Genomic DNA, 27,575 nt, shown 5'->3' on the forward strand with positions numbered 1-27,575 from the left:
CTATAATACATTACATATATATACCATTCCAATAATTTTTCATGCAAGGTCAGCCAAACACAAGTAAAAAAAATATAACTAAGTCGACCAAATGGTAAAATAAACTTGAGTTCTTCAGACACACTTGATGATCTTCTGATATGCGACATCCACTATGTTACTCGGCATTGTCATGCACTCGGTAGAGGTAGGGGCTCGGTTCATACTAGTCATACAACGTTGCCTAGAACTCGGTAACCATTGGTGACTTGGTAGATATAGTGTCACTCGGTAGAAACTAACTTCTTCGATAACCTCCTGAGCTCGATTATCACTGAGTGCTTCCTTACTCGGTCAATACCAAGTGCTTCCTCACTCAGTTAAGACTAAGTGCAACTTTACTTGGTTTGAACTATGTCTTTAGTGCTCGATTTGAACTATGTCTCCAGTGCTCAGTTTGAACTATGTTGCTAGTGATCGGTCTGCACTATATTACTCGGTGTTAACTGTATTACTTGGTTAGAACTGTATTACTCAATGTGAACTATAAGATGAGTGTTGTCACTAATGGAAAATAACTTTATGCCAACATTGTGGGTCTGGTTGGGAATTGGTTTACCATCTTTCCACTGAGTGGTGTAAGAATAATTTTGCATTCTAGGCTGCCTATTGAAATTGTTTTTATTCGCAGGGGTTCTTTCAGCAACATTTGGCTTATTGAAATTAGTGGGATTCATCTTCTTGAGCATTTCTAAAACCTGGCCTATAGTAGGTTCTTCGGGATTCTTTCCTATAGGAGTTTTGTCACCCTCCCTTTTATTATTGTTCTTAGGATTAAAAAGCTTAGGATCATCCCTCCTACCTAGTTTTCCAGATGCCTTCCTATTATTCTCTATATTTACTACAATTTTATAGGCATCTCTTAAATTCTTAGGATCCTTATCCCTCAATTGATAAGCCATTTTTCTATCAAAAGCATTGAAATATGTTGTGAGACAGACATCTTCATTTAACCTCATAACTTGAAAAAGTCTGTACATGCCTTTCTAGAATTTTACATTGAAATCAAATGTGGATTCTTCTTAATATTGTTGAACTCATTCAACATGAATCCTGCATTAGTGTTGTCTCCATATTGCTCCTTGAAAAATTTCTCCAAATCACTCCATGAGGTAATACTGTCATGAGGCAACCTCCTAAACCAATGCCTTGCATCCTCTATTAGTGAATGCACAAACAATTTCATTACCATATCTTCATGTTCAACTTCATAATAATTCAACATATCAATGAAAATTCTCAAATGTTCTTCACCAGTAACAACATTATTCCCAGAGAACTTAACCACTTTATCTCTTAAATCAAATGATATGGGATATGGAGCACCAGGAATACTAGCAAATGATATTTGTCTATACTTTTCCAGGTATATAGGTTTCTTCTGGAAACCAAGAACATTTGAAGTACTAGCTATATTAGCTTGACTCAGGGGAGTAGCTTGGGATTGTTGAGGTGGGACAAATGGGACTTGGGTACCAATAGTGGAAGATGAGGTAGGAGCAGATTGGGGTACTCCCTGAGTTGAGATTATTAGACCACTAACTGGTGTAGGATTTGTAGGTGGGATAGACAAATTGTGCCATGAAGCCAATGTAGAATTAGACTTTATGAATTGGATTTTTCTTCAAGTTTTTGCAGCTTGACCTTCATTCTCAACCTTCTCAAGTTATTTTGCAAGATCTTACCTCTCTTTTCGAGGCTTCTCAAGATCTAGATCTAATTTTGACATGGAGAGTTGTATATGTTTGCCTGGTATAGCTTGAGGCTCATTTATTTGGATTCCTATAGCCTTGCCTTTCCCTTTATCTAGAACTTTTGCAGTGGGCTCTACAGGATCCACTTGAACAGGTTTATAAGCTTGGATTTGAGCAATAACTGGTTCTTGCCTTTGATTTAGGCATTTCTCTTGTTCTTGAACTTTAGCTCTCAAACTATCAACATCTCCAAAAATATCCTTATGGAGAGTTGTGGTATTTTCTTCTAACTTTTTATTTTGCTCCTTCAAAGGAACCATCCTTCTTAGCAAAGCATCCCTTTCTATTATGGCATCCAAGGTGGCTTGTTTCTTCTCTCTTTCAAGACAAATGTGTTTAGCTTCTTCCTCAGCAATCCATTTCTTCAAAAATTCTATTTTAGAGTGCACTTCTTTAGGATCTGCAGAAGTTGCCTCTGAATTAGTAGGGTCATCTAGATCTATAAGATTTGGTTCTACATATGGAGCTACTCTGGGATTAAAAGAATTATCAAGTGAACTCCTAAGTCCTAGCCTATAGTTCATATCTGCTATAGGATCTTGTCTTGATGAAGCAACTCCTATTGTAGACACATCTTTATCTTGAAAAACTCTCTCATCTGGTAATGGGGTACTGAAAATACCTCCTAACAGTCTTGTAGTTTCAGATTCAGAGCTAAGTGAAGAAGACTCTCTTCCTATTACTGGTTGATAATGGGAATTGACAGATGCATTACCTCTAGGTTTCCAAGTGGGATTTGGATCTGTCTTCTTCTTATTTTGGTTCTTTCTACCACCTTGGGGTAGATCAGTATACATTGATACATCGAGATTGGCTCTTATGTAAGCTCTTGTGTTCTTTCTCTTGTCAGCCATATTAACCTTTTTGTTACAATAAGCACTAGCTTCAAAACCTTGACTGAGTCACCACCCTATTTTGAGAAAATATATAATGACACTTTTGCTAACTGAAGGAAAACAATACACAAGTAGAAACAAAAATATCTGGCATGGACAAACCAATCATTGATGTCGTAAGACTCCAACTCTTGCTTGTTAGATAAGACATGTAATGCCCTGCTCGAAGATCCTTAGAAACAAGGATTCAAATCAAGCCAATATATATATATATATATATATATATTTTACAAGTATGAATGCACAAGACAACATCATATAGGGATCACAAAGATCGCAACGGAAGACTTCAACACAATCCCGACAACCAATGAATCTCCAAACGCCACTACCAAACTAACACACACAACCAAAGCCAACAAAGACAACACACATGATGAGGGCACAAGAAACAACCACTCATTAACAAAACACCAAGCTAGGGTAAAATGCAGAATCCCAAAATTTGGCTAAGCCTAAAGTCCTGAAGCCCTGAAAATTGGCTAAGTCTAGATTTTTGAAGCCCTGAAATTTCCTAGAATCCATAACTTATCTCTGAGAGGTCTGAAACCTATCTCAAATGATTTTTCACATATATTAAAATATATCTTAAGTATAAGGAACTTATACTTAAACGATATATTTTAAACCCCGAAGGACAACAATAGAAACCCAAAAACTGAATTTCAAAAGAAACCTCCTGAATTCAAAATGCAACAACATAGGCTCGAAGAATGCCCAAAAGGGTATCCAAAACCACTCTCAAAAAGATTAGATCATGAAGAAAAGTGCTCTCTGATGGCACGTGCAAGTTTTTCAGAAAAACTGTGCGACACTTCTCCCTTACTGAGTGCGACACTTCTCAAGAAGGCGTGCGATACTGGAAAAGTATCGCGTGGCATTTCTCATAAAGCCGTGCGACACTCTTCCAATGTCGTACGACACTTCTTCAGTAATGCGTGTGACACTTTACAGTCTCATGCGACATTCTTTCTATGGGCGTGCGATACTTTATCAGTGTCACACAATGCTGAAAAAATGTCACCCATAGAAAGAAAAAAACACTTCCAAAACTCAAAAATGGGGAAAAACCAACAAAAGAACCTCCACACCGGGGAGTATCGGATCCACGCGAATCGAGGAATGAACACTCGAGTGAAAGAACAAAAGAAACATCACAATGTACATAAATACATCTTAGGAACAAAACAACCAAACTAAGTACGCAGTTCCTCCCAACCGTCAATATCATCATAAGACCATCGTGGGTCCTAGCCATCCCCCATGCGTAACATCCCAAGCCACTGACCAAATCATCAGTACTATTGTAATAGGGATGTCACTACTAAAACATGCATAATAACAGCATAAAAAAATCTAACATGCTAGTGATAACACATAAGATAATCCTACAGTAAATAACATCACCTATCACATGCTAAACAACAGTAAGCAACAGATATGCTAATACAAAAATTCACAGCATCTAATCATATGCTAAAGATAATAATAAGGGAATGTGTCAAATAAAATAACATCATCTAAACATGATATACAAGCATCCCAAAGAAAGCATAAATCACAAGAAAGCATAATCCAGAACCCGAAGTACCAAGTGAAGAGATCCAGCAACAGTCACACTAGGACAAAAGATCATCTCTATACACCAATCCCTAGCAGTGGTGAAGGTAGCTACGCCTCCCAACCATGTGGCACCCATAGGTCCACACCCGCCGTGCTGATGGAAAGAATGATCCAACCACAAACACACAAAAGCACAACATCCAAGGCTAACACTCACACCAGATAGTATGATGGCTGAACCAAGAACCTAAGACAATGCAAGGAGTACAGGTCCTGGTCAGACACTCAAAAGGCTACTAAGTAGGGGCTGACATCATGGAGAGTTTCTTGGCATCGAAAAGCCCAAGCTCGGATCTGTGTAGCTCAACTCCCTCAACGGAAGGCCAATACACTGTGTAGCTCAACTCCCTCAATGGAAGGCCAATACACAAAAGTACCATTTTATTATCTTAATTTTTATTACCAGTCACACATTTTATTTAGTTATCACTTATATAAAACTTTTTCTGCCAACCGGGAAGTAGTCACCAGGTTACAGGATAGAAGCCCCCTCCATATGCTACCCTACCCTACCCATGCTCATCCTACGACAAGTGCCCATGGGCATGCATACTCCCATCCCAACCCCAATGATCATAACTTCTGGAAAATCCACAGAAGATCGAGCCTCTCAACTCACCCAACAAATGTACATGCACGTACTCGTGTGTTCCGCACCACCATCATGAAGATCATAACACAAGGACAGGAATGAGAACACAATGCAAAGAAAACACACAACTGAAAGCAACATGGGAAGGATGGATTCTACACGAATCCCAAAGCCAATAAAATCATACATCATGAAATCACTCAATCGGCCTCAATTTGAGAGTATGGATTCTACACGAATCCTAGCGTTCACGAAACAAAAGCAAAGGTCTAAAGGAAACCATAACACCGGGTATAAAATCACTCAACCGAGCACAACGTCGGGAGTACGGATGTGACACACATCCCAATGCAACATAAAAGTGCAAAAGTGGTCTAACTCATATCCAAATAGATCATCAAGTTCCACAACCCACATTGTGCCAAGAAAACCTAAGAAAATAGGGCGTAACACAGAACGAGGTAAAAACCCCAAAAATTGAAAAACTTCAAAATTAAAACCCATTTGGCCTTTGGGTTCAAAAACCCCAAAAATCCAAAAAAAAAACAAAATCGAACATCATATGCAAAAATGGCCAGCATAACGGCGTAAAATCCCAAACCCTCATCTCAAAAAATAGAGAAATGTTCATACCTGCCCAACCAGGTAGAACTAGCATACAGAAACGAAGGGGAACACTAGTTCTCAGCCTCCAAACAAACGGCTACCAAAAAAAGAGGCTGAAATGAAGCAGAAACAATAAAATGGGAAAGACCTACCTCATAGCCAAAAGGGCAAAACGGGAATCTGAACCATAAAATAAATATCTCACAGAAGTAGCTGAAAATTGCGGCAATCCAAGGTTTCCTCGAGCTGGATCCAACGAGCCCAACCTCGCAACGATCCCATGCTTGTAGCTCCCACAATGAACAAAATAGTAAATCCTCATGAAGAGGATTTTGGGTTTTACTCTCCAACTTTCCAATTTGAAAGTGAGAAGTGAGGAATTAAATTCCTCTTTGGATACTTATTCACTTTTCGGGTGAAAATTTGATTAGGGCAAATAACCAGCCAATCCAGCTAAACCCTGAATTAACCCAAATGAAAATAGGCTATTCCTATAAATAGGAATTCATCTATGGCAAAGCTTCCATAAATTAAAATAAATCAATTAAAAATCCCGAAAACCCAAAAACACATAAATCTCCTAAACAACTTTTGCAACAAAGCGAAACTCTAAATGCACAGACACGCTTACTAGTCTAATCACATAATGCAAATGAGTTCGGATTTAATAATCACTGAAAGGTTTAAATTAAACATTTAATTAAGGATACGTCGACCATACATGGGCGACATTGGTAAAATATGAATAGCTGAATCACTAACTGCATGTGCCACTGCCAGGGATATAAATCCTGCACACTAAACAACACGATCAAGTGCAATTGCATATAATCACATAGCCAAAGCAATAAATGCATTAAATCACCTAATTTAACCATTTATTTAATTATATTAAAATAATCTATTTACATCACTCACGTTCGCAAAAGGCATAGCAACGCAAGAATGAAGTAAATAACCATAGCATTAAATCCACCACATAACAAAATCAGAGGTATGTCCAAATACCAGATAACCAGATAACATCGTAAAACACACTATCATCTCAAAATGGCATCATCATGCAATATGATTAACGGAACAACATAGTAGTCTAAAATCTATGATACTAGAATCAAAGAGTAACATTTGACCCTCGGGTCCTCTCAAATGTAAACATCACATGAGTAACAAATATCTCTCTAATCAAAAATATAACAAGGTAAATGCCTGCAACAAATAACCAAATAATCCAACAAGAACAATCCATTCTAATTACTTAAGCATTTAATAATGATTGATTACTTTGCATTAAAAAGGCATTTAAAACACATAAGCAAACACAGTCATAAACATGACTAACCATTGCTACAGGAACCCAGTCCAGTGTAGCATGGTAATAGTACATAGTGCAATCTCTGCACACATCTCAAGGTAATCATAGAACAACCTCATGATACCACATCGATCCTGGTAACCACTGGCACAAACCTCAGTGAACCAAAAATCACATCGTAAACTCAAAGATTAGTCAAAAGCATAAACAAAGCAACTGATACATAAACATAAATCCAAACACCTCAATGGTGTAGACCACTCAGGGTCACAATCATGATCCCATCACAACAAAAGATCATCAAGGTTGCATCCATCAGGAGGACTTACAAAAGTCAAATGGGAGAGGCACTACAAGACACTTGGATAGGCTAGATACGTCAGTGTGTAGCAATGGTACTTGGGCTCTATCTTCTTTAAATTCTCAAGGTTTGACACTAAAAGATTCCCTTATAACCACAGGAAAAAATTAGATCACATGACACACACGTACACAGCAGGACCAAAGAAACTGTAGTACTTTTCACAGATGTGTTGGACAACTCCCCAGTAGAGTCATCATTTTGTTGGTGTTCTAAAATGTACTAAAACTACTAAGCAAAAAAATGCTTAATACCAGAATGACAGTACATACACAATCTAAAGACTAGCTTATTCTTATTAACAATTACATATGTAAAGTATTTGGACCCAACTTCAACAAAATTACAAATGGTTTTCTACTCTTTTGGCTCTGCAAAACCAGGGTGGGTATACCCAGGGATGATTCAAAACTGGAACAACTGTATGAGGATGATTCTTAGTTTCATTCTGATTCTCATTTGAAGATCCTCAAACATATACATAATTCTTACTAACTTGGTAAACACATCCCATAAAATAGAAATGGCCAAGAATTCTTCTATAGATCTGCAGATGTTTTTAACAATAGTGGCTAACTGAAGCTAAAACATTCCATGCAGACAAGTGCTGGCCAACTTTGAAGATCTACAAGAAATAAAAGTAAAGTTTGATTTAATGTTGCATTTTGATAACCATTTATGATATATTTCTCTTTTAGCTGTATCAACTTGATCAGTGCCTAATCGGTTGGGGTTCAGAGTCTATAGCAAGTTCTTAGATCTAGTTTGTTGCCTTACAACAAATTCTATCAACAATTCTTATCAAAATTCATCATTCAAAACCCTTTCCACTACTAAATAAATCTTATCACATTCATCAAAGATTATATTTAATCCATTGAATTAACAACAATGATAAATAGATATACAACCTAACTAGATTGCATTCAATTGCATAAGCCTTTACTTATACAATATCAAGACAACCAAGTAATTGAAAGGAGACAAGATTCAGAAAGAATAATATGGGGACAGTTTACAATTTGTATTCATCTTCTTTGAAAATGGTATATCCTTTACAATAGACTCAGAATGATCGTCAGAAAGAATCATAGCTCATTCTATATTCATGTATTCTCAGAGAATTGACAAAGAAAATACATCTTAAACTTTCTTTCAAAATTTGGACCAAAAATAGACTAAGCATGATACATAGAACAATAGAATTCGGACCCTTCTTTAGCCTTGGAATCTCACTTAAATAGTGTGAGATGCAACAAGCTTCAGGCTAAAAGAAAAGATAGGTGTCCTTTACAAAGAATATTTACATACACCTGTCACAAAAAGACAAAATGCGAGTAACAGAAGATGTCCTAGATCAAAACATTCTTTTAAGTGAATCAGCTTTTGTTATACGATTTTGTGTTGCTGATTGGTTATTGATCTGTTTTCTTTGTATAAGTAATTGCCAAATTAGCCAATGATGAAACTTGTTCTGATGATGGCATATTAACTTCCACCTATAGGCTTTCTTCATCTTTATCTCAGGTGGTAAGTACAACTTCTATCTTGTCTTCTTCTCTAGCCGTATCAATATCCTGTAGTCCCGAGTTTGTAACTGAAAGTGATAGGTTTCTCTTGTCTTCTTCTTTTGGTTGGTTTTGAGAAATGATAGTATCAGTGGTTTAGAATCCCTCATTCTACACATTATCACTATTATTGTCATCTGCATCCAACTGTTCGCTAGAAGCCATTTCTGCCATCCATCTGTCAAATAATGCATCATCTGGCCAGCTGAAATGTAAAATGTCATTCTGTTTTTTTATTACATAATCAGCCATATTATTAATATGAATGAAATCTTGTATTAAAGAATCAAATAATATTTTGGATTTCACCATATCCTCTGTTGTGGTGGCCCACCATGCATGCTCGGTTTCATTTACTACTTGATTCATTCTTAAACAAAATGCATCATCAAGTTGTTTCGTCCTTTCCTCTTTTCTTTTCAAATTATTTTTCTTATCCAGGGCATGAGGAAATAATTTGAAATTTTGACTGCTATATTTGTCTAAATGATTTTTGCTCTCTTTTGTAAATGTGTCCTCTTATTATCAAAGTTAGCAAGGTCAGAAACCATATCAAAGATTTTTTCAATCTGATCATGGGAATTATCTATAATAGATAAACACAAAAAGGTTATTTCCTTTTCTCTTCTTACCCACTTGTCCACAATAGGATCCAGAGCCTCATCATTTCCTTTTTATTCCTCCCAGATGTTAATCACCCTGACCAATTGATGATGGATTAATGGCCATTAAACTCTATCTCCCAGATATGTAAGAGCTTTTTTGAGTTTATCTTCATAATTAGACTCCAAATCTATATGAAAGGCCCATAGTTTAGCCTTTTCTTCTTCAAATTCCTCAGCAGTATAATATCATGGTCCCTAGGGTGTATCTAGCATTTCAATGAGGTGGGTAGACTCAAAAGGTTCTACTGGGGGATGAGGATAGGTTAATCTAGGCCTGGTGGATTGTTCCAATAGCCTTTTTTCGAGCTCAATCGTCCTCTTTACCTCTTTGTTGTATGCCTCCACCACTGTCTCATACTTGCTTTGTAACTCAAACATAACATGTTCCTCTTTCTTAGCAGTGGCCAAAAGAAACTAGGAAGACTCCACATTCCAATAGGCTGCCTGTACATGGTAGGTGTCAGCAACCCTTCTTACAAGTATGTTTCCCATCAACCCAGACTCATCTGGTTGTGATGATGTGGCTCTAGATCCTTTTTTCAATGACCAACTCACCAAAGCAACTTGATCCTCAATGAGTGCAGTTCCTTGGAAATCCTTTTTATTTGGGTCTTGTAATTCCAATTTTCCTGAAACAGAATTGAAAATTAAAGCATCTGCAATATCCCAATTTGGCAACAATAATATGTTAGAGGTCTTTACCATTTTCCTTCTTTCTTCAGGAGTAATGTTTTGGAATTCCTTCATCATTTCTTCTTTTATCTAGTTTTGTATGGAAGCTTCATCCATTTTTGGATGCTCTGTCTTCATCCTTTTTCATCTCTCCTCAAAGATGTTCATGTTTGTTCTCCATGCAAATTGCTAAAAAGCTCTTGATTTTACAAAATTTTCATCAGTCAAAAATTGATGACTTGCTTTTTCTAATACAGGGTCTAATTCCCTACCTCTATAATCAGCTCTTGTTATATCCAAACTTGGGAGAGGAGGCTCTGAAGGATTACCTTCATCCAATTCTTCTTGGGTAATAAAAACACCTACTTGTGATCCAATCTCTTCAACTTGCTCACCTGTGAGTTGCTCTTCTCTAATTTTCAAAGGAGATTGGTTGGGTGAATATTCCTTAGCTTGAGGTCTCCCTTCTCTTATTACCCTCCGCCTCTTTGGGCTAGGCTCATCATTTCTCTCCTCTAAAACCATATTGGTGGATCCCATTATTTGTTTTCCCTTATCTATAGGAGCCTTTTTATTCTGAATTATAGTTTAACCAAGTTTTTTCTGTACAATTATTTGACCAACCCCTATATTAGGAGTGAAGGCTAACCTCTTCATGAATTCTCTTGCCTTATTAGGAGAAGAATTAATAAAAAAAAATTTCTTCTTATTCATAGTTTCCATTATTGCAGGGATGTTATTTATGAGCTTATTTATTCTGTCAGCCTCTATACTAGCATTGTCTAAAGGACTATAATTTTGATCAAAAAAATGAATAAATTCTAGGACCTAGGAGTAAACTCTCCATTTTTCTTTTTTAGTTTCCTGTTCTTGTAAAGAAAATTCATTTCTTATAATGTCTTCTAGGTAATATGAATCATGCTTTACTGGTCCTAGCTTGATCCTATGCCTCAGAGTCTGATTGAAAAATCCCTCAGAATCACAAAAATGGGGGTGGGAGATAGCCATCATATACTGATCCAAAATTTTGTACAAAAAGAGCCATCCTCCTTTAGTAATCACAAACTGATGGGCCACTGTGCAAGTAGGGAAAATTGACCCTAGTTGCCTCTTTGACAAGAAAATTTCCTCTACTCCTCCTAGTTGCCATAAGACTTCTGCCATCCCTATCTTTAGGGGTACTTGGTAAGGCAGGACATGAGGGCTCCCTTTAAAACCATAAATTCTAAAAATGGTGGAAACAGGGTATGGAATAATATCTCCCCAATCGTGTGAAACTTTCAAATTATAGGGGCTATCCATAGTTCTTATGAGATTCATTAATACTTTAGGGATCCTGGGATTATCACTCAAAAATAGACATCTCAATTTAGAGGCAAAATATCTATCAAATCTGACAAAACTGGCTTTATTTGCATCCCAAGTCATATTTGCACTCCACAACTGGACTAGCAATGTTTTCCCATGTTCTTCTCTATTTAATTTCATCTCATTACCAAAATATGTTACCCCCTTGAACAAGAACATGTGCATTAATAAGGAATAGTGGCCAAAAGCTTTCTCCACCTTACCTCTCGCAATTCCAACCAAGCCAATGTGAATTTCTTCAGCTAGAAAGGACGAAAAATCAAAAATGACATCTACACCGAAAGAGGAAATTCTAATCATCATATACATGAGGTCAATGGGCATGAAGTCCTGCTCATCTTCACCAAGAACATGGCACAGGGTCTTGTATATCTCTACAGCTCGGGAAGTGAAAAGGCTCTTCTTAAAAGGTTCTTTAGAGGTCACAGTTATTACTGGTAGAGTTCCTATGGTACCAATGTGTGCCCTCAATGCACCTCCCCTAATTATATCCTTTTTTGCTTTGTAGTCCTTTTCTAATTCCAACAAATTGATTAGCACGTGGATATCTAATAATGGTTCTAAGTGAAAAACCTCTCTAATTTCTTTAGGGTTAATTGATAATAGAGGCACACCATCACTTCTTCTCACAACCCTAATGGCTTGGTCATAGTTTGTGGCAATATCTTCTAGCAAGTCATAGTCCATGAAAACACTAGGAACTACTAACTTTCCCAAGTCAAAATTCCATATATTAGCATGAGGGGCAAATAGATTCCTCTCAAAAAACCATTTTTTAAACAAAACAAGGCCATTTTGATTAGTTACTGCATCCCTTACCCAGTTCCCCTTGTCATACAAGCCATCGGCAATTTTAAGCCTAGGACTCAATGAAATTAATCTTTTGACTTGTGCAGAGTCTGTAGTGGATCCTAGGAGTAATTCTAAGAAATCATCGTGGACATTCCTATTCATATAATTAACTTTCCTAGAGAATGATTTCTTAAGAGGCATCTTGATTGTAATAATCTAAATATTATAGAAGTTATGATCGAATACTTACTTGATTTTGCCAAAGTTATCCTCTTTTGAACTTCTACAACAGCTTTCAAACAAATATGAAACTATCTTCGTGTCTTCACCAATGGTTAATCATGAAATGATCAACAGGTACCTATGGTCAGAGAAAATAAAATCTTTGCTGGAGTGGACTGTAGTGAATAATAAAGAAAATCTTACATATTATACTCTGTCTTTTTCTCACACGCAAAATCTCCATTCATCATAAATGCACGGGACAAAATGTCACCACCCTTCTCCTTTTTTAAAAAAATGTGCCGTCAATTCTTGGAAAAACTTGTGATCTGGTAATGACAACTAAGCTTGCTCATTTCCTTGCTTAACATATTTGCAATCAAACCAATGGGATAGCTCCACCTACACCTTTCCTTCAATGCTGGCACTTTAGACTAGGCCCATTGATGACCACATACACGTGTCATCACATCACTAACTCACTATGCTTATACCTCGAGCATCTTCCCATGGCGCGCTAGCGATAAACTTTGATCTTATATTAATCATGTGGCATACATTTGAAATGAATTTTCAAAGAATCAGTGGTGGGCCATCACATTGCTAACTCGCTATGATTAACTTTTGAGCATTTCTTCATAGCAAGCTAACGACAACCCTCGATCTCGATCCAATCTTACGGTCGAAAAACCTTGTATTATATTCCTAGGAAGTGGGTCCAAGGTACATCTATTTTTGAGCTGGAAGAATGTGTTGGCATGCACATATATATTTTAATCATACTTTATCTCAGGTTCTGCCATGTTTTTTGATTGTTGGGTCAGTCGTTATGTTGCTACCGATAAAGCATAACAATATCTGGCTAGCGATGCAACGACCCACTGAAAAATAGGTGCCGAGAAAAGTAGCATAGTTTGCAAAGAATTTTTTTGAGCATTTCCAAATCATTTTTGGTCATAAAAAAGAAGCACCTTTAGCACTAATTTCATCCTCGCTATGTCGCTACCGACAACTTGCTTGTATATTCCTATAGCGACTTAGTGACTTGTCGGAGTAATTTGGATGCTAGATTTATTATTCTCGATGACCACGTACATGTGTCATAACATCACCAACTTGCTATGCTTAATTCTCTTGCATCTCCTCATGGTGAGCTAGCGACAACCATAGATTTAAAAGAAATCCGATGGTGCGGTAACATAGGTGAATAAAATCATTTTCTTAATCTGCCTTCCCTCCCCCTTTTTTTTAAAAATCTTGCGGTAAGGAAAATTTTAAAAGGAAGAAAGGAATAGCCCAATAAAAACACGCACTTAGTTGGAAACCTAATCACCATCTAAAGGATCAGAACCTAAAATTTTATCTAGGCAAGACGAAACCTATTATACAGAATTTCAGGCCAACATGAACAAGGAATTTGAAATGTCTATGTTTGGAGAGATCAAATTCTTTGTTGGTCTTCAAATTCAGCAGAATAAAAATGGTATCTACATCACTCAATCAAAATACATCAAGGAGATATTGAAAAAGTTTGGTATGGAAGATTGTAAACCAATTGGGACTCCTATGTGTACTAGATTAAAGCTTACCAAGGAAGATGAATCAAAAAAAGTAGATCAAACATTGTATAGATCTATGATTGGAAAGTTGTAGTATGTAGTTCATACTAGGCTAGATATTGCCCTTGCAGTTGGTATTGTAGCAAGATTTTCAGCAAAACCAAGAGAAAATCACATGATGGAAATCAAAAGAATAATGAGATATTTGAAAGGAATTGAAGATTATGGTTTATGGTAAAAAATTAGAGGTAATATGGATTTGAAAGTGTTTCCTAATGCTGATTGTGTAAGAAACCTTGATGATAGAAAAAGTACAAGTGGAGGAGCATTCTTTCTTGAAAAGAGATTGGTTTCTTGGACAAGCAAAAAGAAAAATTGTACATCCCAATCTATAGCAAAGGTAGAGTATGTTGCTGCAGCAGTAAACTATTCTGATATTTTTTGGTTTAAACAGTTGTTGGAAGGCATGAAGGTAGAAATTAAAGAACCATTTGTTATGTTCTGTGATAATACAAGTGCAATCAACATATCTAGGAATCCAGTGATGCATTCCAAAACTAAGCACATTGCAATAAAATATCATTTTATCAAAGAACTGGTGCAAGATGAGGAGATCAAATTGGAATATGTCCATACAAAGGAACAAATTGCTGACATATTCACAAAGCCATTACCTAAGGATGCATTCTTGTATCTTAGAGGTAAGTTAGGGGTCACTCCCCTATCTGAAGTTCACTAAAATTAAGTTTTAGTGATGCATCAACACATATCAAGTTGAAGATCTATCAATTGATGTAGCATAATCAGGAAATATTGCATATGAATTAGTACTAAAGGTACATTAAAATTTATTTGAGTTGTGTTGTCTTTGGCATGTGTTGTCAAAGAGGGTGAGTTTTACTGTCGTATCTCTCTAAAATTTGTTTGAGAGGAAGAGTTTGCTATGTAATTCCTTCATAGAGGGAGATTACTAAAAAAGGGGAGAGTTTGCTATCTAATAGAGAAAGTTGTTTTGACAGAAAAACACTTGTTAGACTTGTTTTCAAATTTCATTCTGCTATGACATGTTGTGTTGCCATCAATGCCAAAGAGGGAGATTGTTGGATACAATTTTTAATTGTGTATTGTCTTTGATGTTACACAAATGTCATATCAGTCATCAGACAGAGTCTATCGAGCTCAAATGATCAGTAAAGAAATTTACAATTTCTACTAAGCTCACTCGAGCATTAAAGGATTTTGTAGGAGAAAGTTAGTGTTAACCTAGCTCCCAAGGTTAACAAAGAAAATTCAATGTCTACCAAGCTCACTCGAGCATCAAAGGATTTTGTAGCAGAAAGTTAGTGTTAACCGAGCTCCCAAGATTAACAAAGAAAAGTCAATGTCTACCGAGCTCACTTGGTCATCAAAGATAATGTGGTAGAAAGATGGTTTCTACCAAGCTCACAAGGTTAGCAAAGGAAGGTTAGTGTTAACCAAGTTCACTCAGTCTCCAAAGGATTTTTGTAGGGTTTGTAGTGTTTACCAAGCTTCACATGGTTAACACTAGAAAACCATTATGGAGCAGTGGTTATCGAGCTGGGTCGACCAGCGAAAGATTTTATTATTTTGATATTAAGTTCAATTGCTTTGCGCAATAAGTGTAGCTGACTGATGTAATGATTTTTTCAGTCGTTGTAACTTATATTTGAGCCGACTTGATAATCTAAAAGGTATATATATATATATAGATGTTCAAGTTGTGAATTGAAATGTGTGTGTGAATATATGGATGAGGATGGAATAAGCAAATATTGAGCAAATTTTGATGAAGGATTAGATATCTAGGAGGATCTACAAAGTTGTATTCGATCAGTAATGATCTAGTAAAGTAGAACAAAGATTTTTAATCAGAAAAAGATAAGTTGCATATCATTCAGGTCACTTCATTGTTGCTTTCTAATCATTATAATAGTGAATCCAGAATCTCTTTACAGATTTGGTTTAACAGCCATTTTGTAAATCCTCTAACAAGGCGATAGTTCAGTTGAATTATTCTAAAAACCTCTAACTAGGCCACTCCTAACAGGGTGATTAAATCCTCTAACAATGTCACATCTAATAGTGTTTATTGTAACCTTTAATAGGGTTGGCTCCTAACAGGGATCACTTTAGAAGAGTGAAAATTGGTGACTAGTTACTTGGTGGTTTTTTCCATATTGGATTTCCATGTTAAATCTGGTGTCTCTTGTGTTCATTTATTTAACCTTTGCATGCATATTAATAACTATGAATGCTAGATGATCAGTAACTAGTTAACCTACTGAGTTACAATATTCCTGCACTATTTACTAAGTATCAGTAGTAAGTAAGTATTATAGACATCTAAGGGATTTTTGGAATTTTTTTGTGGTAACTGATTCACCCCTCCCCTCTCAGTTACTTCATCTATATTTCCAATGAGAAGATTATATCTATCCACTAATGACATATTATTAAACTTTTTAATTTCAAGAACACTTTTTGTCCAACAATGAGACAAAGATGAGAAACAATTTATTATTCCTATAAATGTAGATGCAATACATGACAAATTGCACAACTTGTAGTCCTCTTCATATTTGGACTATAAATTCTCAAAGACACTTGCAAGTAACTCCACTATTAGAGTACCTATCACAACACTTTCCAGGATATACTACCACAAACTCTCTCTCATTCATGAAATTCTGATCAAACTTCTGAATACCTACCTCTAGCATATCTTAAATCAACTTCACATTCTGTTGTAACTCTGGCATAGGTGTTTGATCCTTGATAGGTTTCATTGAAGCATTTCAGCATTCAAGTTTTCAAGTTTTCTCTTCATTATATGTTTGGTTAATAATTGATTTCCTCTAGTTTGATTATGATGTATCTCAACTAGCTGCTCGAATGATACAATTCCCCATGTATCTCTAGATTGTGCAAGCACTTGTTTTATAGAATTTGTTGCCACTTTGGAAAAAAAATATACCTCCAAAATTGAAACCATATGATAAATGTGTTGCCTTGCTATTTATCATATTGAAATTGAGAAAAATTTAATCAAAATGTGCAAGAGGATATAAAAAATCAATCTTTGAAGTGTTGGAAGACTTATCCAATTCTTGGTAGTCTCATGATTTTGAATCCTTTGGCTAATCACTAGCTCTGGCCTACAGTTTGAATCTCCAAATTCTATCACCTAAGTCTCAAATTATGGTAGGTTAATGAAGAGCATCAAAATATGTGTTTTTCACTCAATCATTGACCATTGAACTTTTAAAACGTTAAGGTTTGAGGGTCAACACAAGTATTCTAAACCATTAACCTTAACCATTAAACTTTTAAACAGGTTAAGGTTCAGGATCCAAAACACATGTTTCACTTTGAAATCTTAGCCTCTCCATCAAAAAGAGGTTAAGTTAAATTTCCAAAACATGTATTCTGAACCATTAATGTTAACCTCTCATCTAAAAAGGTTAAGGTTAGAGGCTCAAAACACGTATTTCATTCCCCATCATTAACCTTAACTTCTTGTCTCAAAGGTTAAGGTTGAGCTCCAAAATACATACTTTGGAGGTGGTTATTAACCTCTCTGATCAAGTTAGTAAAAGAAGAGAATTGAAAGGATGAATCACTAGATAATGCTATTGCTAACTATTCAATTGGAGATAATCCAAAAAAGCTTCAAGGCAAGAAACTACTACAACAAAGAAGAGAGAAAAGAGTGGTTGATCTCATTCATCAAGATGAAAAAGATACAATGAACATTGAAAATGTAGCTATCACAAGATCTAAAGTAATGGATTCAACATATATGGGAAAATACAACATTTGGAGAATGTTGCATGTATTTGACCGAACGTATCGTGGAGAAGCTATCTCATTAAACACACTCTATAGTTGATGAGAGATTGATGCTAAAATGTGAACTTTTTAGGAATGGAGAGTCCATGTTCAAGCCATGAGGAAGAGAGTCTGTCTAGATTGCATACTAATTATATGGAAAAATTTCATCATCTTAGGTCCATTATTATATTGTACACCAATTATGACAAACGATGAATGCATCTTTCAAACTATTGTGCTACAGATCAGCCTCATATTTTAATTAAGATGGGTGATAGACATTTTGCATTATTGACACCTCAAGTGTGAAACTTTTTTGGATATTCACAAAGTATTTGACATAATGCCTGATCTAGATGTCTTCTCATGGAATGCAATAATTGCAACTTACAAAAAAACCATGGACCTTTTCGAGAGGCATTCACTTTGTTTCACCAAATGCAATGAACAAATATCCAACCTAATCACTTTACCTTGTCCACTATTCTTCTAGTCTATGCCAACATAACATCCTTGGAAGATTGTATAGAGATCAATAGAAAAGCCATTATATATGGATTTCAATCTAAAATCATTGTTGTTAATGCTTGACATAAAATTGTAAAAACAAGATATCCCTCAGAGTTTTATGGTGGAACTTCTATGAACTATAAGATATATGTGAATGCCTAATGAAAACATATAATAGTTTGAGAGAATGACTCTAAGATTCATAAATTTTATCAAGAATTCCTCTTAGGAGTTTCTAATGATGAAGAGTTTAATTAGTTCTTGTGCAAAGAAGATAGTGCCATACTTTCTTGGGTTCCAAGTGCCGAGAAAATGCCAACTATTTCTTCTATCAATGTTTTCTATCTTGCAGATTTGAAGACATAATCCCAATTGAATTGGAAAGTTTTTGATCTTACATAGTGGGTATTCATCTCACTTTAGAAAAGGGATTCTCTTCTATATGCCATTTTGATAAGGCTAATACCTTATCCTTCATGCAATGTAATGGTTTTAATCCTCTATCTCTTTAATTAGTGACTTGTGTCATTTCGGGGTTAATTTTGTAGAGGTTAATTAACCTCTCCTAAATTACATATTTTTGAGGTAGTTATTAACCATGAAGGAGTAGTTCTTAACCTCCATCTCTATATAAGGAGTCATTTTTAGATTTGTAAGGGGACTTTTTAGACTTTAGAAAAAGGGAACACTATGCTGAAATTTTGATTAGAAGATGATATTTGGAAAGTGTGTACAAATTTTGTTTTTGTCATTAGAAATTCCTCTTAAGTTCTTGTGGCAAGAAAATAAAGGAACATACAATTTGAGTTCTCTTCTTCTAAATTTAAATTGTTATAAATATTGATTCTCTTTGTAGTGAGCATTCTCATAGTATTGTGTAGATGTTTATGAATCTTTGAGGATCAACATTGTGCAAGTAATAGTTCTCAAGTGTAGACCTTGATTGTTGTTATTAGTGGTTTTAAGTTAGTCCAGGAAAGCTTTGAAGTCATGTGGTGCATTCATCACCAATGGCTTTCTATTGATCTTTTAAAGTTTAATTTCACTTTTATTTGAAAACCTCAAAATTACATCATACGAGGGAGCTACCCCTCTAAACATAGAGGAAGCTCACATATCAAGGTCCTAGGCAATTGTTGTGAACAATTTGCCACATACACTTCGTTGGGCCATTTTTTACAGTGACAATTTCTTTTACCAACAAAATGGGAATAATAGATGCCCAAGCCATAGCCCAGTTAAATTAGTCTACTTGTTGATTAGATGGGTTGATCACAAATTCTTGTAGAACTATCATCAGATTAGGTACAATAAAATGAACAATTAGTTGTTCCTAGCTAGCAAGATCAAATACAAATTTTCCAAGGTGATACAATTGCATATGTAGATGCATCACTTGAATGCCACACATGAAGCACATTCCCCAAATTATAATGTATAAATGTATATAAGGCTCCATACATTGGCCCAACAATGGAAGCCAAGGATATGACCATGCATGTATTGGCATGCTCTTCTTATGAGGATCCCAAGTATCTATTGCAACTATTAATTTGGGCATCACTACATGATCCTAAATGTTATGAAGTACTAAAGCTATTATGTAGAAAATGTAGCATAGTTTTAGGGTCCCTTAGCTCTCAAGAATTTTTTGTAGCAATTCTCATTGTTGGAACCATAAGTTTAGTGAGGAGTTGAGTGTAAGGAGTTGAAGAAGCAAGTTTTTCTTCTGTGTAAATGCCATAATTAAGAGGCTCATTCCCTTGTATAAGCTATACCCTTTATTAAATATATGTATATATACAAGCCATAACCTAGTTAAATTTGTTGATTAGCTCAAATTCTTGTAGAACTATCATCAGATTAGGTAAAATAAAATGAACAATCAATTGTTCCTAGCTAGCAAGATCAAATACAATTTTCGAAGGTGATAAAATTGCATATGCAAATGCATCACTTGAATGCTAGGCATGAAGCACATTCCCAGCTTTTTAAATTGAATGGTTTGATATAAAGGCTCCATATGTTGACCCAACAATGGAAGCCATGGATGTAACCATGCATGTATTTCCATGCTCTCCTTGTGAGGATCCCAAGTATCTACTATTGTTGTTTCAATGGCAAAGCAATTATAGATGCAGTACTATATTACTATAGACAATATGGAGGATTGCATAAAATAAAAAAGAAAGAAAAGAAAACACAACATTATTCATTCCCCATTTTTTTTGTATAATGCCATAATCACGAGGCTCATTCCCTTACAAAAGCCTCTACAACAAATGACATTACCTCTAAACCATGCAAAGGATGCAAATGTATGTATGTATGTATGTATCAAATTTTCTATTGTGCTAAGATGTAATAAGAACCTTAAAAAAGATCTTTGTATATACATAAATACATACATGTATATGTATGTATGTATATATGTATGTATGCACGTGTGTGTGTATGTACATCTATGTATCCATGTATACATGTATGTATGAATGTATGCATGCATGCATATATATATATATATAGTTAGAAATGCTTTAGAATAATTGAGAGGGGGGGTGAATTAGTTATTCAAGATCCAAATTTCCTATTCAAACTTTTCACTAAGTATAGTGAGCCCATTTAACTATTCATTCATCAAGGCTTTAGCTTTTCTAACCAACAAGTTACTATAAATAAACATGAAAGCATAACACACAAGAAATCAACACATAACATAGTGATTTATGTGGAAACCCAATTTGTAAAAAAACCACCAGTAACATGCTACTCAATTCTCACTCTTCTAAAGTTATGCCATGTTAAAGGCTTACAACACACTATTAAATGTAACCTTGTTAGAGGATTTAACCACCCTGTTAGAAGTGGGCCAGGTTAGAGGACTTTAGAACATTCACTTGGATTGCCACCCTATTAAAAGATTTACAAATGGCTATTAAACCAACCTAAGTCCATAGGATTTTCATATCTAATAAAATTGCTTGAGAGTATTAGAAATTCTTTGACCTAAATACAACATACAACTTATCTTGCAGATCTGAGATCACTTCTTAGCTCATACCATTGCCTAGCCTTCAATCATTGCAACTTTGACAACTTTCCCTTCTTTCAAGCTTAGTCTCCTTGAGTCACCATGCTCAATGTATCAGTACAATCATCTCTTCATGACCACCTATAGAATTAGAGCCTCTATGCTCTTCCTTCTTCTAGATGTCTTATCCTTGACACCATTCAAACTACTTCACAATTTGGCTCTTTGGCAGCAACAACATCAACAACATTTTCTTCTTGGTCTATGACTCCTTAAATAGAAGTCTTGGAGTTCTTTTCCTACCTGATTCTTCCATTCTCTAATTTTAATTTGTATCAATTAGGTAGGATTCATTACATCTAACCCATATTTTGTTTCCTCTTGAAATTTCTTGAATAATCCTCTTGAATTTTCCTAAAAATGGTTTACATGGAATTTTGTGCCACCAGCTCATCATCCTTATCTTCCAACTAGTTTGCAAAATTCAAGATAACCACTTTTTCAACTCAGATTTGGTGAATATTTTTCATTTAAAATAATGCATCAGTTCAACACTATTGAAATACTAGTGCTTGGCACATACTATGTTACTCGACATCAACTATATTTTTGCTGATGCTCGGCACCTAAGATCACTCGGCACCAACTAAGATTTTTTTGATGCTCTACACTTGAACTTCTCTCGGTACCTCAAGATCACTTAGCAAAAAATAAAATTTCCTATTACTTGGGTCCAACTAAGAATTTTCTTGGCTTCAACTAACTTACTTGACACCCACTAATGATCTTAGTTTAAGCTTTATAGTCAACCTTGTTACAACTTCTTCCTCTAATGTTTCTAAGTGTAACCAACCTCTGTAAGTAATCAATACATAATTTTACCGTTGTCTTAACTAATCCTTGCACTTCGTTACAACATCATAACTCAACCTTTCCCTTAGGTACTCTTGTTACATCTTGTTGATCAAATCCTCATCATCAATCAACTAAGTGATAGTACTTGGATCTTATATGCAAATGTCATTCCTACAAGTAGTAGGTTTGACATCAATGAAAAAATAATGATTGAAAACATTCTTTTAACAAAAATATTCTTTCTTTGCAACAATCTCCCTCTTTGATCTTCATCAATGAGCTTTTCAATTAGATTTTCAACAATCTCCCTCTTTAGCATTGATGGCAAACCAAACTAATCAACCATCAAACTAAACTATTTAAGAAAATATTAACTAGGATAGAATCAGCAAGTTAGATTCCAAAAAGCAATTTTTGTATTACCATCAATTTTTACATCTCCCTCTACTATCTTGATTGCTTCACTTCTGCTTCTCCCTCTTAGTTTTTGTATCCTTGTTCTTAATTTTTCTCCCTCTGTATTGCTCATCTTCTACTGTTCTGATCAAATTTTGATTGTTTCTATCTACTTCTCCCTCTATCTTCATTTTTTCAATATCTCCCTCATACTTTTGATCACATACTATTCATTAGTTGTCTACTTCTCCCTCTTTGACAACAATGCCAAAGACATATTAGCATCTTAATATGCAAGTGCAGCTTTTGCAAGTTCACTCAATTTCTCCCTCTATCACCTTGCTTGTGACTAATTTGGAACTTTAACACTTCTACTACTTTAGACATGAATCCTAAAGTAAATATCCTCTACATCAATATGTAAAATATTCAGGGTAAAAGCACAGATCTGTGTGACCGTTTGTGATACAAAAACCTGTTTTGGTCAAATCTCATTTCTCTATCAAAACTCAATTTTTTTCAAAAACTAAAAATACCCTTTTATAGATATCAGATTCAATATCATCATTATATAAATTTTTGAGTGTTTTGATTAGTTATAATATGTTATAATCTCAAAATATTATAAGTCAATATTTCAACATTTCAGAAGGTGCTCTCTCAAAAAATGAAAAAAAATAGTAAATCATATCAAAAAAATAAAAAATTTATATTTATCACTAGAGGAGAGAATCCTCTTCACAAATATGTAATCTTTTTTCAAGAAGGTATAGATTTGATAGGGAAGTTTTGACGGGAGGAAAAAATGGTTGGATTACGACAAGGTCGAACTTGAGTACTTATAACAAAGAAAATATACATCAAAAATAATTATTTCTTTTTTTGTTCACTAGCTATACATGTCATCTATAAAATATTTTGAAACTAGAACAAAAAAAGATGATTTGCACATACTTGTTTGCACATCATCTTCATATTTTAAACACAAATAGCATTTTTTTTGTCATTAATGTTGAACTGTCACATTCTGATATCACATTTCTTTATAAAAGGTGACACAGGTTTGTGCTTTTACCCTCAACAATCAACTCATTTGATGTAGGGCATTCTTGCTTTTGCTTCAAGTAGCCTTGGCTAGGGTATCACCCCTAACTTACCTCTAAGATACTCAAAAGCATCTTTAGGTAGTGCTTTTATGAAGATGTCAGAAATCTATTTCTTTGAGCTAACATATTCCATCTTCACTTGTTTATCTTCCACCAATTCTCTTACATAGTGATACTTGATAGCATTGTGCATGGTTTTAGCATGCATTACAAGGTTCTTTGATATGTTGATAGCACTTGTATTATCACAATAAAGTATCATAGGCTTAGTTACCTCTTCCTTCATACCTTGTAGAAAATGTTTGATCCATACAATATTGGTGGAATTTATAGTAGCTAGAACATATTCAACTTCAATAGTGGACTGTGAAGTACAACTTTGCTTTTTGCTAGTCCATGTAATCAACCTTTTTCCCAAGAAAAGTGCTCCTCCACTGGTGTTTTTTCTATCATCAATGTTACTTCCCCAATCTGCATGAGTGTAGGCTTTTAATTCAAAATTTCCACTCTTCTTATAGTACAAACCAAAGTCAGTTCTTTTCAGGTATCTCAGTATTCTCTTCACTGCCATTAAGTGATTTTCTCTTGTATTTGTAGAAAATATTGCTACTATTCCAATAGCTAATGCAATGTTTGGTCTACTATGTACAACATATTGTAGCTTTCCAATCATTGATCTATACAATGTCTGATTCACTTCAACTGACTCATCATTATTGGATAATTTATGTCTTATTGCCATTGGTGTGCTAACTAGTTTTAACTCTTCTAATCCAAATGTTTTGAGTATCTCCTTGATGTATTTGGATTGGATCATAAATATGCCATTCTTTAATTGATGTACTTGCAAACCAAAAAATAATTTGATTTCTCCAAACATTGATATCTCAAATTCATGTTTCATTTGATCAGCAAAATCTTTGCATAGACCATCTTTTCCTTCAAATATTATATCATCAACAAAGATTTCTAATATCAAAATATCTTTACCTTTTTTACCTTTGATGTACAAGTTGTTTTTGTCATCTATTCTCTCAAATCCTATCTTCACAAAATATTTGTGCAATCTCTCATACCATGCTCTAGGTGCTTGCTTCAATGCATAAAGTGTCTTGTGCAGTTTGTAGACCATGTCCTTGTTCTTCTCATCAACAAATCCCTCTAGCTATTCTATGTAGACTTCCTCTTCTAGTATACCATTCAAAAAAGCAAACTTTATATCCATTTTGTAGACTTTGAAACCTTTATATGTAGCATATGCAAGTAATATTCTTACTCCTTCCATTTTTGCAATCGGGGCAAATGTTTTCCCATAATTCGGTCCTTCTTCTTCTATATAGCCTTTGAATACTAGTTTGGCTTTGTTTCTTGTTATCTCACCATTCTCATCAAGTTTGTTTGTAAACACCCATTTGGTACCAATTACATTCTTATCAGCTAGTCTAGGAACTAGGGTCCATGTTTTATTTTTCTCAATATGATCTATCTCCTCTTCCATGGCTTTATAATAGTCATCATCTTGTAGTGCATTGTTCACTATTTTAGGTTCAACCTTGCTCAATAGAAATGATTCATTCCTCAATCTATTCCTTGTCATTGGTTTGGCATCCTTATCAACAATGATTTGTTCTATAGGGTGATGTTTGCTCACATACTTGGCTAATCTTGGTTCTATCCTTCTTTCCATGTTTGATCCTTCAGCTTCAGAGTCATTTTTCTCTTCTTCATCTGGCATTTCATTACTCCTATCATGTGTATGATTTTCAAAATTAGAATGTGCATTTTCTACACTCTATAGCTTAATGACATTCACTGGCTATGAGTTGACTGATATTGAAATTTTTTGTTGATTCCCAACTTGATTTGTAGCATTATCTTCAATAGTCATTCCTTCATAGAAGTATACAAAGGATCTGTAGTCCTCTGATTGCTTGGACTCATCAACTTGGACTTCTACATGCTCATCAAAATTTATATTTGCACTCTTCATAATCTTGTTAGTGTTAGTGTTCAAACACTTATATGCCTTAATTCTAGTGGAGTATCCAAGGAATATACTTTCATCACTCTTTGCATTAAACTTGCCATTTCTAGCATCTTTAAGAATATAGCATTTAAAACCAGATACTTTGAAATATTTTACATTAGGTGAGTGACCATACCACAATTTAAAAGGTGTTGCATTTTTACCTTTCTTGACTTGGACTCTATTCAATATGTAGACTATAGTACTTATAGCTTCTGTCCAATATTTTAGTTCAACATTTTTCTCCATCATCAAGGTTCTAGAATAGTCAATCATTGACTTATTCCTCCTTTTAGCAATACCATTGTGTGGTGGAGTTCTTGGTGCTGATGTTTGTCTATTGATACCTTTGACATTGTAGAATATTTCAAACTCGTTTGATGTGTACTCACCTCCTCTGTCTAACCTTAGGTATTTTAGATTCTTTCCTATTTTCTTCTCAACTCTGGCCAAATACCACTTGAACATTTGAAATGCATCAAATTTTTTCTTTAAAAAAATAGCAATCATCATCCTAGAATAATCATCTACAAGTTGCATTATATATTTGTCTCCTAGGTAGCTTTGCACTTCTATTGGACCACATAAGTTTGTATCGACTAACTCTAGTACTTCTTTGGAAGTGTATGTTTTTCTTTTAAAACTAGACTTAGTCATCTTCCCTAGTTGACATTGTTTGCAGATTGCGTTTTTAGGTTTTTTCATTTGGGCAACCCTCTGACCTTCTTCTTGTTGTTGATGCTAATTAGATTATCAAAGTTAACATGACACAACCTTTTATACCATAACCACACATCATCAAGTCTAACAACAATACATGTTGCATCTTCCATATTTATGTAAAATAGATTAGTTCTAGTTTGTTCACCTTTTCTTATTAGATTTTCATCACTGTCATAGATCTTAGTAGTTTTGTTTCCAAATTCAACTTTGAAACCTACATTGCCTAACTGTGATACACTCAACAAGTTGTTGTTCAATCCTTCAAACTAGTATGCATTATCACATGAAATTTTATTTGTGAGTTTAATAGAGCCTTTTCCTTTGATTTGACATGGAGCATTATTACCAAATCTAACACTATTTCCATCATATTGTGTAAAGGTAATGAACTTACTTTTATCTCCTATCATGTGATGTGAGCATCCACTATCTATGATCCACTTTTAGTCAAAGAGTGATAGATAGATTTGACCTCAAGGATGATGATTATGAGGATGTTTTTGTGCATGATGGTGAGATACCTAGTGGAGATGAGCAGACATTGAGCATTCATGACTTTTCTAAGAGAGAGTACCAGGCACAGTTAGATGCTTCGTCACATGAGGTTGAGGCTAGTAGTACTTCACATGATTTATTCCGCCAGCTGAAGGTGAACAAAGATAGTATTGTGACTTCATTATCTCATCATGAAAGGTATGTGGATTTAGTTGGTATTGGTCATATTACTCAGGTGAGGAGTTTTCTTGAGTTACCAACTGATTCTAGTTTACAGATATGGACTCGAGATTGTTATATTGGCATTTGGGATTTAGTTGACTGGAGATCTTTAACACATTTTGGTAGTAGTGATTGTTTGGGTGCTATCATGGATTTGATTAGCAAATTGCACAGTGTTGTCTTTTCTTGTGCCAGGATCTTATCCGATGTTGGTATTAGTTTTTATACACCGGTGTTGGGCTTTGTTCATATATCTAGTCAACCATACTTGCTAGAATGTGTTGATGATATTTCATATTTGGCAGTGTGTACAGATGAGTCCCAGGA

Source organism: Cupressus sempervirens, chromosome 2, assembly GCF_028749045.1.
Source record: "Cupressus sempervirens isolate cs-2001-9-10 chromosome 2, ASM2874904v1, whole genome shotgun sequence".
Taxonomy (NCBI): domain Eukaryota; kingdom Viridiplantae; phylum Streptophyta; class Pinopsida; order Cupressales; family Cupressaceae; genus Cupressus; species Cupressus sempervirens.